A 13,514-nucleotide genomic window follows, 5' to 3' on the forward strand; every position below is an offset into this window, starting at 1 on the left:
GAAGTTTGTCCTCTTATTTCATGCACCATCTCTCTGGGATGTGCTCACCATGATACCGGGAGAAAGTCTGGATAGTTACCAGGGCAGTTTTCATCCTTTGCTAATATACAGCCATGTGATAGGAATTGACAAACATTTCTGTTCCCTTCTTTCAAGCCCATGTGGGTTGCTCTTGTTCCTGAAGCATACTCAGTTGTTACCAGAAATATTTGTCCTCATATGGAGATCTTGAACAATCATCATTTGGTAGCCAGTTGCTTTGCTTAGTTGTCATGTTTGTACACCACTTGGCTCTAGCATTGAGCACCTGTGCTGATAGATCTGCAGCTTCAAGCAGGGCTCAAAAGGAAATGATAGACCCTTGTTCTTTGTTTAAGCCTGCTCAGTCAGGAAAAGATCTCCAAGTTGATCTCTGCCCTTGAAGCAGCTCTTGAACGTGCATTATTATACACATTTGGGAAGCATGTTGGGTTTTTGGATTGCAACAATGTTTTTTGCTGCCTAGGAATTACCACTCATCCCATCATTTGCCAACTGATTCTCTGCTGTGTTCTCCACTTCTCAGTCAATTTTCTAGTAACAGCCGACTAGTCCACCAGCTAATTTCCCTCTGGTCTTGAACAAACATCAGCAAAAATCAGCTGAAGCTGAAAGCCTGGTGGAGCTCTACACTATAATTTTCCTGAATCAGGCAAGTATGAAAACCCACTAGGATCTGCCACATATCTTCAGGAAGGCCAGAAGATTACCACATCTGAATCATCACTGCAGTTCCCGTTAGGAGACCTTTAACATTGCCACTCCTGCATTATCTTCACCACTCCCTCAAATCTTTGTAAAATCAGTCATACCACTGAAGAGTGACAGAAAAAGAGAGAGTGTGCAACTTGTGGTGTGGGCTTCTAATGGGAATTGGAAGGTGGATCTAGGAATCCTTCCCCAAGGTAGTCCATCGTGTCTCGTGGTTTCATGTAAACCCCTTATATTTCTTCCCGTTTTGCTTAAGACTGGATGGAAAACTGGGTTAACAAAAATGTAAAGAACCTCACAATGCAGCAGAGACTGCTTCAGAGCCAAGCTTCCCAGGGGAAGTAAATGATGAACAAAAACAAACAACAGCACAGCTCAAATGTATCCTCCCCTCACCACAGTCCTGAGATTTCATAATTGCTCCCTTCATGGCCATTTTGATTTGTAATATGCAGAGTAAAGATTTCCATTATAGCTGTGTTTACTTAATCACTATAATTTTTTAAGTGAAGTTCAGGCTGTTGAAAGCACCAGGCTGCCAGCCCCGAGCAAATTGGCCATCAGCTAGTTGCACTAGGAGCTGTTCTGCTGTGATCTGAGCAAAGGGTTTGCTCCCCAGCACTCTCTTCACTCTCAGATGGATCATCCACCTCTGGGAGTGAGAAGCTCGTTACAGCCTTTGCCTTATCACAGGCAAGATAAGGAGGATTTTTTTTTTTTTTTTGCATTTGTGTGTAAAAAACCCCATCAGTCTCTGGAAATGGGATGATCATGTGGACATCTGGGAGTGGTCTGACATCCATCAGAGGGAAGCTAGAGAAAACAGATAAATGTAGAATTCATTTCAGAAAGCAGCAGGACGTTGACTGCATCTGCAGCATAGTCTTTCCAGTGAGGTTACATTGAATATTCTCATTGTGCATGGCAAAATATCGTGGCATGAATATTTAATCATGCAGGGCAAATACAAGAGGATTGAAATTCTAGGTGATGACAACTTTCATACGACCTGGGCCCAGACTGGAATCTGTGATTTCAGATTGAAAGGCTCCACCTCCAATTCCTGTCCTCCTGAGCCGTTGATCTCCTTTCATGAGAACTGGGAAGCACCTTAGCCTGTATAAAAGCAGCAACAGCTGCTGCACAGAGGACTTAAGGCAAATGAGACGAACACATGGAAAGAGTCAGTACTTGCAGCCTGCTGGAATGAAGGTACTTCCTTGGTCGAGGTGTATGAAGTTTGCTGTCATTTGAGGCAGTCGGCAACATCAACATTTTCTTGGTGTTCCCATGGTTTCCAGTGCCCCAAATCATTATGCTCAAAACCAAATCAGATTTCCATTGCCATTGTCAAGATGGATTGACCTGAGCTGCTGGGCAAAGCCACCCCATCCCCATGTGCTTGTAACCTTTTGAAAATGAAAGATACAGCCTCTGAAACAAGACCCAGGAGTGCAGTAGATGATCTACCTTGGCTCTAGTGGCTCTGGGGTCCCCAGCAAAAATCTCATATTATTCTATATAATGAAGAAGTGGGCCTTCTTCAAGTAGGCCTTTCTGCAGGTGCTCCACCCTTACCTGTCACACTTCCCAAAGTCTTTACAGATGACAGAGAGATGGAAGAAAGAAAAAGTGGATGTGCATTGAATCCTGGAATTCTAAGTGTTGGAAAAGACCTCCAAGACCATTGAGTCCAACCTTTGTCCAATCACCACCTTGTCAACTAAACCACAGCACTAAGTGCCACATCCAGTTGTTTCTTGTACATTTCTAGGGATGGTAACTTTCCCATCTCCCTGGGCAGCCCATTCCAGTGCTTAACCACTCTTTCAGCAAAGAAATTCTTCCTGTCCTGTCACTTGTTACCTGGCAAAAGAGGCTGACCTCCACCTGGCTACAGTCAGGGACTTTTAGAGAGTGATAAGGTCACCCCCGAGCCTCCTTTTCTCCAGGCTGAACAGCCCCAGCTCCCTCCACCTCTCCTCATGGGCCTTGTGCTCCAGACCCTTCCCCAGCTTCGTTAGCCTTCTCTGGACACATTCCAGCACTTCCACATCTTTCTTGATGTGAGGGACCCATTGGCTTGGGGAGAGACTACCGACCAGCTCTAGGGCAATATTAGGTGCCAAAATCCCATAGAAACAAACAGAAAGCACACAGCTCAGTTCTTCTGGCCTGAAGCTACTACAGCACTGGGAGCCAGTGCATGATCGGACAAAAAATGTATACATCATCAAGAAGACGGGGCATTAACAAGCATTTTCCTTTCTGTAGTTAGAAGGTCAAATTCTTCTAGTCCCATGATTAAATCACTGTAACTCATTTCATACTTTCTGCTGATAGGAATATAATTCAGTATTTTCAGCAAAGTTGTCCATGAATGGTTCCTGCAGAGACAGTTCCAAGAATTATCATCATTTCCTAGCGGGAAGGATTCAGAAAGTTCAATATCCCCTCTCTTTGCAGAAACAAATCCACATAAAGTGAAGCTATCATAGCAAATTGTAGTGTACACATGTTTGCCTCACGTAGAGGTGGAGGGGGGATGCAGGAGAAATTTCACTCTACAGGCAACAGGCAGAAATCAAAAGAGCACCAAGTGGCCAGGTGGTGAGGGAAATCACTTCTGATTTACAATTGCAATGATTGCGATGAATAGGGAGAGTTTGTGATTAAAGACATGCCTGAAAATAACAGTAATGATTTCCACTTGTATGCCTTTGATCAGACAATCTCACAGTATTGTATAAATGAAACCTCCCAATATCTCTGTGAGGTTGGAAAGCCCTCTACTGACACGAACATGTCAGAAATAAATAGCAGCTGAATGGTGTTAGACAGGTGATGGCTTAGATAATTCACCCTCTCTTGGAAGAAGAGCTTCTAGAGATGGAATTTGTCCTAATTATAGGAAAGGAATAGATCCTCAGTATGAGCTATATTGGACTACATGCATAAATTACTGTGCAAAATGATCATCCAACCCATTCATTTCTCATTTCCGTAGGTGAAAATGCCAATAAGGGAACTAATCACCTGTCTGCAAGGATGATTTTAAAAGATGGAGACACTGCCCATCAAGAACACCATTGGGACTTATCAACTCTGTTCGAACAGGCTGCTGGTAAGCACCAGGAGGTAAGAACTGCACTTCCAGTCTCTGTGTCCACAGGATTAATTTGAATTAGCCATCTGGAGTGGGAAAAATATATATCCGTTACCATGCCCTTGTGCACAACATTCCCTGGCACAAAACTGTACTGGACCATCACATCCAGCTATAAGCCTGATCTGGAGTGTCCTTGACACATCACCCCACTTGGCTGCTCTTAAACCAGGAGGCATCTAGGCAGCTTTTGCACAGGTTCCACTTGGGTTTGCAGCTAATATCCCGTCCAGGGGCAGGAAACAGCACTGAATATTTGCCTTGCAAAAGGGGAGTGGACCCAAAACTGAACAGAGTGTGTAGTTTTCTGTGGTAAAGCAATTTTTTTGTGTTTGGGAAAGATTGAAACAGTTATGTTTGGTCTTGCTGTAGAGCTGAGAGGGTTAAATATGGCTTGGCACTTGTTTCACTTATGATTATGTTCATCCTCCTGTCACCAAGAAAAAAACCAAAATACATTGATATTCAGATCTGGCTATTTTAGTTTGCACCTTTCTCTGTTATTCAGGGAACATGAAATTATTTTTCATTACTTCAGAAGATATCTGTATGGTATTTTTCAAGGGTAAGTTGTAGGGGTCAGACACCCCAACTTCACTGTTATGGTTGATGAACATAATTCCTGGTCTTCCTCAAGAGCCAGTAATAAGCTGCCCACATTAATCCTATTTAGATATTTGATTTGGCTATATCTGTCAGGAGACAGATTATATAAATACAGTATTTAAAGAAAAAAATGCTCATGCTGACATATAACCAAGAGCAGTTTTACCCCTAGTCAAGAGAAGGAAAACACTACCCAGCTACTAAATGCCAGAGATGTTCTCCAGGTGGCCAGAGGAACCTCTCTCCAAAGGATAAGGCAGTCTTTAAGCTATTTAGGGCAATGTCACACCACCCTTAATAACTTACAATTTAAATGTTTTGTGAGGAAAGATTAAATCTGCTTGAACTCCCCAAAAGCCTTCACAAGGAAGGCTAGGTCTAAAACCAGTGTGTTGCTCCTCCGTTGCTGCTGCTGTCCCCTGCCCTGGGGACACTCTCCTACAAACTGTCTCAACAACATAGAGATAACCCAAATCAGGAAACCCTGAGGAAAGCAGATTAAAGCCCCGAGCAGGTCAGGCGTAAGCCAGGTAGGGGGAAGCCTGGAGGTGTGCCCTTGGTGGCCCCTGGGGGAGGAGGGCTGATGGGCATGTGGCCCTGGCCCCTAGGAGAGAGGGACAGAGGAGGTGACCCATGGCATGCAGGTGGGGCTGCTTGAAGATTCAGGTGGGTTAGGCCAGAGCAGTGGAAATGCTGAGAGATGGCAGAGCCCAGAGCACGGTCAGGGCTGCAAGGACCAGGTCAAGCCAGGAGGGGAGGGCTGGTAGGGCCACGTGGCCCAACACCCACTGCCACCCTGTATCTGCAGAAGCAGGATGTGCAGGCAGCATTCCTCCACCCCAACGTTTTGGGTGCTGTGAGAGCTGGCTGAACACAGCAGAAGGGATGGGATCAGGGGCAAGCTGCTCCATGCTCACCTGGGGCGAAGGCTTTCCACCAGCAGCAGAAAGGTACAGTCTGTAGGAGCCCTCCAGCCAGCCAGCCAGCCCAGAGCAATGGCTGCAAGAGCACTCTGAGCTCTCTGATTTGTAGGCAGTCATCAGCAGCACCAGGCTCAGAGAGCATCCAAACACCCTCAGCTCCTTCTCTCCCAGGCTCCTTCGCTGCCCAACTTCATGTGGTCCTCCATGAGCCCAGCCAGGGCTTGTTAGAAAGAGTAAAGTCTCACAGTTATTGCTTTTTCTGCCTGATTCATCCTCTTACCACTTTCTGTGCCTCTAACAGGTGCTCTGTTAAGTGGATCCTGCTGTGTTTAATAGTCTCCCCCACCCCCATGTAACCTACTTACATATTTTCTGTGAATCTGCTGGCCTGGTGATATTCAAGTAGTCTGGGCTCTGGCAGCTGCTACAGGAAGGGTCACATGGCTCCTGTAATCAAAACAGGGTGTGAAAAGGCAATTTCTCTGCTTACCCAGAGGAAAAAAAACAAAAACAAAAACAAAAACAAAACAAAAAAAAAAAAAAAAACGGGGGGATGAGGGGAAGGAGACCTTTAGCTGCTAAAATAAAGGGTAATAAGACAATGCTAGAAGGTCCTTAATTTAACTGTTAATACAGATTTGCACCAGAAGTCATCGGGCCCTGTGCTATCAACAGATCACTCAAGTAACAGCAATTATGGTCATATATGGAAAAAGTATGGTCACATTTGATTTCTCCTGGCCTTCATCCTTCTGCTTTGCTTCCCTGGAATAACTCACCAAGGTCTGGCACACCAAGTAGAGACTTCTACTTCAATTACACCCATTGTCAGCACTCTCAATTTTTCAAGCAGAAGTACTCCTTAGAAACATCACTGGGCACAAATCTCAGTTGAGTTTGTCCTGTCAGTTCATTATCTGGGATTTTTATATGTATATGAATATGTATATGGCACTACCGTCCTCTGCATTTCTTCTAGTGTACAACTGTGTCTGATCTTGATGTATTTCAAGTGGAAGCTTCTCAAGGCAGAGAGAGAGACATTCCTGGGTATCACATGCACACCATGTCCCTGCTACTGGGAGAGTCAGGGAGGAATTTCCCAAAAGCACGGGCATTCAGCTGGTGAACAATCCAGAATGGTGTTGTGCCAGCATTGTTTCCGTTCTCTGGATGAACATATGGTCCTATTTGACATCCTGGCAGCACTGCACGGTGTTAGGGGCCACCTTTGTATCTGACAGCCCACAGGATACAGTGTGGGGTCAGGGGAAGCTGTGGTGCACAGCACCAGTGGTTGCAATGCACTGTACAAAGGGTGCACTCCTGGTGGGGTGAGGGCACACAGAAGGGTACAAGAGGGTACAAGAGCTAGGTTTGGAAACACTGAACACTGGGATGCTCTGCTGGAGAGGACTTGGGGCATGGCTGTGAGTTGTGAAAAAGCTGGGAGAAAGATGGGACCTGAGGTGAGAGGGAAAGGTGGGATGATGCCAGAGAGACCTTTCATGAAAGGGAGGCAGCCACAGAAGGGGACTGTGACTTTAAAGTTCACTCCAGGATGATGCTGGCAGCTGGTCCATCAAGAGGGAAACCTCTGTTCCTTATAACCTGACAAGGGGGAAGGTGGTCCTATGCCAGGGGCTGAATCAGCCAGAGGCATCATTAACTCATCTGATACTGTCTCTGTGGGAGTGCTATAATTCAGATTGTGGGTGTCAGAAATAGTGCATTAGTTCTGGGGGGTGGGGGTTGTAATGTGAAAAAAAGTATAGGATTTTCCTGCAGGTTGTTATGAAATCACTTAGAGCATGTTGCAAGTCATTCTGCTGGGGAACAGAACATCCAAAAGAGAAACTGCTGTAGGATGCTGAAGAACTCATATACTGAGTAATTTGGAGAATGGTGCAATGGAAGTTTATGAGTACGCTTCAACTGACTGACTCCAAGAAGATATGGAAGCAGAGGCTGGAAAACGAGGAGTGCAGAGTCCCTCTTCTCAGCAGAGCTCTCTGTTTTCAAATGAGCTTGCAAGTACTCCATTAGTAGTCTCACAAATGCCAGGTGGCTGAAGTAATGCCACTCTGCAAATAGAGACCCTACATTAGCATAAAATAAGGGAATTCCGGAGATCTGTACTGAAATGTCATAAGCTGCTGTAAAATCCCCAGGATGCCCTTCAGCACTCTATTTTCACTCTACAACTGTCCTGAAAAGATAGGGACATAAATAATAGACTGTAAGGAAAGGAGGGGTGGCTTCTTGAAACTTCCCTCTGCAGGGAGAGTGTTGCTAGAATAAAACCTTAGTTTGGACATTGAATGAAAGAAATCTGTATCTGGTGGGAAGGGTGGTGTTAAGGTTGCAGGCAGATGTTGGTGGAGCCTTCTGTTGTTGTTTTCTCTCTCCCTAACATTGTTTCCAGAGATAGTAATCAGATATTTAACTTTTATTTTGGTGCAGTAAACTAATTGTGCTGTTAACTCTGTCTGGGAATTAAATATGGTCTTTCTATAAAAAAGATTTTCAAGAACTTTTTTTTTTTTTTTTTTTTTTTTTTAAAGGAAGGATAAAGTGACTCCCAAGTCTTTCCCAGACAGAGTTAACTGGGACATTGCCAAGAGCTGAGACACAAGTTTTACATTTTCCCACAGGGATTCAGACCCGGTAACATTTGTTGCTACACCATGAAAAGGGAATTTCCACTCAGTGTGAAGCGGTAGAGGCAGGAGCACGGATTCTGATGCTGAAAATAAGCTGTTCATAAAAAGGGACTCTAAAGGATCCTTCAGACTGGTGGAGCTGAAGGTACTGTATGTGCTGGACAGACTGGCCCTTATATATTAGTCCAATGGGCCATGAGGCTCAGAAGGAAATTTGGCCATTATTTCTTCTGACAGGGATGGAGGCAACATGGGGCCCTAGACACTGAGTTACCCATCCTGCCACAATAATTCTTCCCAGAATGCCATCATTCCTGAGGCCATTTAACATTTTGGCAGTTGTTCTGATCTACTCTGGGCTAACACTTGCTCAATAAACTATAATAAACCTATTAGATAGGTTTGCTGAAGTGAACTGCCAGACTGGGACTAAGTCATTTTTCATTGCATTCAGTTACATCAAAAGTAACGGACCAACAGGAATTAATGTTGATGTGATGGAGTGGTGCAGTTTGAAAATGACCTTTTCCTTTTATTTTCACACTATTTTCTGAAAGCTCTTCTTCTCTGGGGCAGAGCTGGTCTGTGTGCCACTGCAGAGGGGTCTCCTACCCAGATGTGACATGAAGCTGCTGTTATCCACGTCTAGGGAACCATTCTCTGGCAGTTTCTACATTATAGGCGAAAGAGACTTTTTCTCCTCTGTATCTGAGGGCTTTTAGTATCTACAGTGTACCCTTTTCTTTATTAATTAATGTTATGTTTAAAATATAAGTAGGTTCTTATTTCTGCTTGGTACTTATTATAATGCCTTGTCAGCACTTCAGTGCCTTTCCTTTCCCATCACCTTGGAGTTGGGTTCAGCCCCTGATGTGTTAGCCTTGGTCAAAACTGTGGTGCCTGCAACACTGGCACCTGTAACACAAGGGTCAGAGTAACTCAGAACCTGGAAAGGGGAGCCCTGCACATGCCTGCATGAGCACAGATGAGGAGTACCAGGCCATGTTTTCTTACCTGGTGTTGTATCTCTGTTAGGACTAATGCAATTACTGCACTTTTTGCTAAAATAAGAAAAAAAAAGAAAAAAAAAAGAAAAAAAGAAAAAAAGCTTGGAGAGAAATCCCCAGATGAAAGCTGATTCTCTGGGAAGTGGCTGGGCTCAGTGCACCCGGGCAAGCCGCCAGCCTCAGCTGGGCAGGACGCTGTCGCCAGGCTGGGATGGCGTTTAACCACCAGCCGGAGGGGCTTGGGTCTGCCCTTTTCCAGTGTGGGATGTGGGATGGAGAAGGTGCCACACGGGCACTGCCACATCAATGCTCTCTGCACAGCCCCTTCGATCCCTGGCGAGGAGGGACCCCTCATCAGCGGGCAGGAGACGCGGGCAGGCTCCTGCCCGCCTTCCTGCTTAAAAGCACAGCTATATTTAGAGGCAAAACTGCAAACAAAGTGACGGTGAGCTGCTGCTGCTGCTGCTGCTGCCCATAAATTATCCAGCTGCGTGGGATGCGGATGGGCTCACCAACACCTCCCGCAGCTCCTGCGCCAGTGGGGGCAGGAGAGGCGCCTGGAGGGAGGAGACGCTGCCTTTCCCAATACTTGCAACTTCCCCCTGCATTGTCCCTGGCCCCCATCTCACCCCCACTCCCACCCCCCAGCCAGCGGGAACGGCGATGCCACAGATGGTTGCCATGGGTTACATCCGCACCGTAGATATTCCCTTCCGAAATAGCAACGCTAATTGAAAACAGGGGCTCCGCGCTGTCACGTCAAGGTTTGCTTCGGCAGGCTCGCAGTCCTCACTGGAGAGGCACAACTGGAGCTCACTCACCAGCACCAGCTGGGCTCTTGAGCCCCAAAACCTCCTCACACCCAGGTGGCCTCACAGCATCCCTCCCAGGTGACGTTCTGGGGACCGGGGTTGCTTGCACACAATATCACCTGGCCCAACAGAGAGGACCATCCCAGTGCAAGGTCTGGGGAATGGTTCCAAAAGAAGGGGAGGATGATGGAAGGACAGTGACCCTTGGCAGGAAGCAGCTCCGCTGCACAAGGTGCACAAAGCTGTGGGGAGCAATATCTAAACTACGGAGGTGAGGGCCGTGCCCTGCGTTACCCAGGTGGTCGGCAGCAGAGCTGGGAGTAGATCCCAGCTCTCCTGAGCATGGTCCTTTGCTCGTGTTCCTCTGGTGAAACAGTGCTTTTAAGAGGAATTTAGTGGGGCTTTTCCAGACGCTGTGCCAGGCTGACAGAAAGCTGGCAGGATGACCGCAGCACAAGGGGATGGTAATTAGAGAGGCGGGATACTGGAGGAGGTGTGTGGTAGGGCACTTCAGGGATCAGTGGTAGGCCTCATCGTACTTTAACCTATTCCTTTTTTAGGATGATTAATGCAGGATCAGAAGGCTTGCAAAATTTAGACAGCGTAACCTGCTGCCACCAATTAAGCAAGATATTTCTCTTCTGCAAAGGACTCAACACCAAGCATGGACTGTCATTACAGTTAGAACTTCTGCAAGCCAGAAGTGCAGCTGCTCTCCTGCTCAGGGAGAGTGCTTCACTCCCATTTCCCCATCCCACCCTCCTTTTCAGTCTCTGTTTCCCCTGTACTGTGAGGAGACTGTCCCTGCCTGGCCCAGGGCTGCTCTGAAGATGCACTCACCTCTGTTTGGGAGACACGGGGTATAAATCTCCACTTCAGGTGGGGTCAAGCACAGGAGGATCTGTGGGAGCATTAGCAATGCTGTTTCTGCATTATTACACATCTGATCTACTCAACTCCTACACCAGTAATGTTTTACCCAAGGCTGCACCACTTGACATAGAGATAAGATTTTGCCTCTAAGGTGGCAGAAAGCACATTCAGTGTATCTCTCCTGGTGTGATCCCTTCCAAAGGTTCAGCTCTGCCTTCCTTGATGCCAAACCAAATGGTCTCACCTCCCACTCTTTCTGTCCGAAACACCTCTGGGTTTGGTCTCCAGTGCTGCAGGCTTCTCCAACATCTTCTCAGGGTTTCTTCGTGTTTTATGTGAGCTTAAAGGGCCATTTGCAGAACCCTGCTGCCAAAATCAGGGCTTAAGGCTACTTTAGCATCCCCTCTTGTCACATCCCTAAAAACTGAAAGTATAGAAGAGGTGACTAACATTAATATTTTTAATTAATCAATCATTTGCACAATCTTGTTAGGAGATTCGGTGCCCTCCCAATACTGCTAAATTATTTCATTGCTCCATCTCTGCAGGCTCCACCTTGTCCTTTTATTCCACAGACTCCTTACAAGATTTGCAAGAAGTTCTCCTTCAAAACAAAAACCAACTAAACAAACAAACTAACCAACAACAAAAAAAACACTATTATAATTACTCCTATGCAATCTTAACCAGCCCTCTTAGCTCATGCAGGGTTTGCTTTGCTCTCTGCTTGCCCAGACAAACTTTGGAGGTCAACACTGTTCTCATGAGAGAAACCCATCAACAGACAGGAAGGTATAGCAGAAACATATTAGGTTATCCAATTCATTCTGCATAAGGCAATAATGGCATCAGGAATTTGACATCATCTGTGACATCTGGAAATCATCAGAATCTCTGCAGTGAAGAGCAAAGTGTCTTGGCAGCACTGCTGGAGGAATTACACTGTGAGCACAACAGGCGACAGTGTGCCGGACTGTAGAGGCATTATATCATCCACTGGAGGATGACCAGTCTTTCTCTATCCACACAGGCTGGTAAATACCATCCAATGTGCTATACTGTCAGAAAAGTATTATACTACTAGGAAAGCTCAGAGGAGGTTTGACTTAGCAAAAACCGAAAGAGTTTAAGATGTCCTTCCTGGCCAAACATCAGCTGAGGCTGTATAAAATCCTACTCTACAAGTATCCTAGGAGGTATAATGACCACAGTGGGAGAGTAATTGCATCCAGAAACCAAAAGGAGAATTGATAAATGGAGCAAGATGAAATTGAGTTTAAAGGGAAAAAAAAAAGGATAAAGATTTTCCTAACATCAAAATCTGTTGAGCCAGAGAAGAAGGAGCCCCCCTGGTTGAACCATTTAAGAATAGGGTAGAGAATGTGGCCCTTATTGCTCTCTGGAGCAGAGCAGATAGTACATGCCAAGAAAGAGATCTTTTTCTTTAGTCACAAGCCCATTGGGATGGCAGCCTTTTATTTCACTTTTTGCAGCCACCAGAGAACAGTTGCTGGATTTCCACATCTACCTAGCTCAAATCTGGCAGGACACGTGGAAATTTCAGGGAAAGTAGCCAAATCTTACAGCACAGCATTGCCAATTGCTCCCCAGAGCAATCACCTCTTGCTCTCAAAGGCACACATTGCACGTGGAGCCGAGAGCAGCGTGGCCACGGCCACTTGGCTGGCTGGCTGAGCGAGCACGTCTCATTAACAGGGATTCATCAGCACCGCTGTTAATAATGCAGGAGCTGCCTGTCTCTGGGGGAGTTCTTCAGCAAAAACTGCATTGCTTCTGTATTTCAGACACAGCCTCTGCTGGCGAGATGGGCTTCCACGCTGACAAAGCATTTTGGTTATTTGTTATTCTCAAAGGTATCCTCCGTGCTGAGCGGTGACCGAGAGGAGAGGTACATCCAGAACAGAGGAGAGCAAATCCAGTCCTGTGCCTGTCTTGGGCTTAGTCCTATCTCTGCATCAGCAGGGACCAGTATGATTGCTGATGAGAGAACTCCGGTCCTGAGGTCATCTTTGGAGAAGGCAAGAGCAGGAGTTCAGGCTGTCCTGTCATTATCCTCTGTTCCAGTCACTCCACTGTAGGGAGACAGGATTAGCACACAGTGGTCCTGCTGTCTCCTGCCTCCTCCCCTTTTTGGATGATCTCCCTGGAGCCTTCTTTATTAACTTTACATCTCTGCCAGCACAGGAGAAAATGCAGCTGGGCCAGACTCTCTTATGAAATTGCTTAGTCCTCCCAGTATTGCAGCCCACATAAAGGATGGACAGAAGTTTTAATTCCCTGTTAGAATCACTTGCAAACCTTATTTTGTCATTACCCACTTGTGTGTGGCAGCATGTGGGATAAGGATAATTTCACATGGCACAACAGGGATGCTGTACTCTAAGGCCAGCCTGCCCACTGACAGCCCATGAGTTCTGCTGCTGGTGAGGCTGGGAATCTCCTGATGGAAGAAGTGCCCTTCAACATTCACCCAGGGAGGAAACCTGAAGTGAGCAACCTAGCAAAACAGCCTATAAATGTCCAACACAAACCCCAAACTCCCCCCCACAAACTGCCCTTTGGCAGCTGTTGGCTGCTCTCCAGGCAGGCATCTTTGGCTATGCATGGAAGCAGCAATCTCAAAGAAGTCATTGCCAGGGCTTGTAGAGTGGAGTTCCCCAGGAAGCATGAACCTCCAGCCAGGGCAGCATGCC

The sequence above is a fragment of the Empidonax traillii genome, unplaced genomic scaffold (genome assembly GCF_003031625.1).
Source record: "Empidonax traillii isolate 1590-97213 ecotype Southwest subspecies unplaced genomic scaffold, ASM303162v1 scaffold236:size2090792, whole genome shotgun sequence".
NCBI classification, from domain to species: domain Eukaryota; kingdom Metazoa; phylum Chordata; class Aves; order Passeriformes; family Tyrannidae; genus Empidonax; species Empidonax traillii.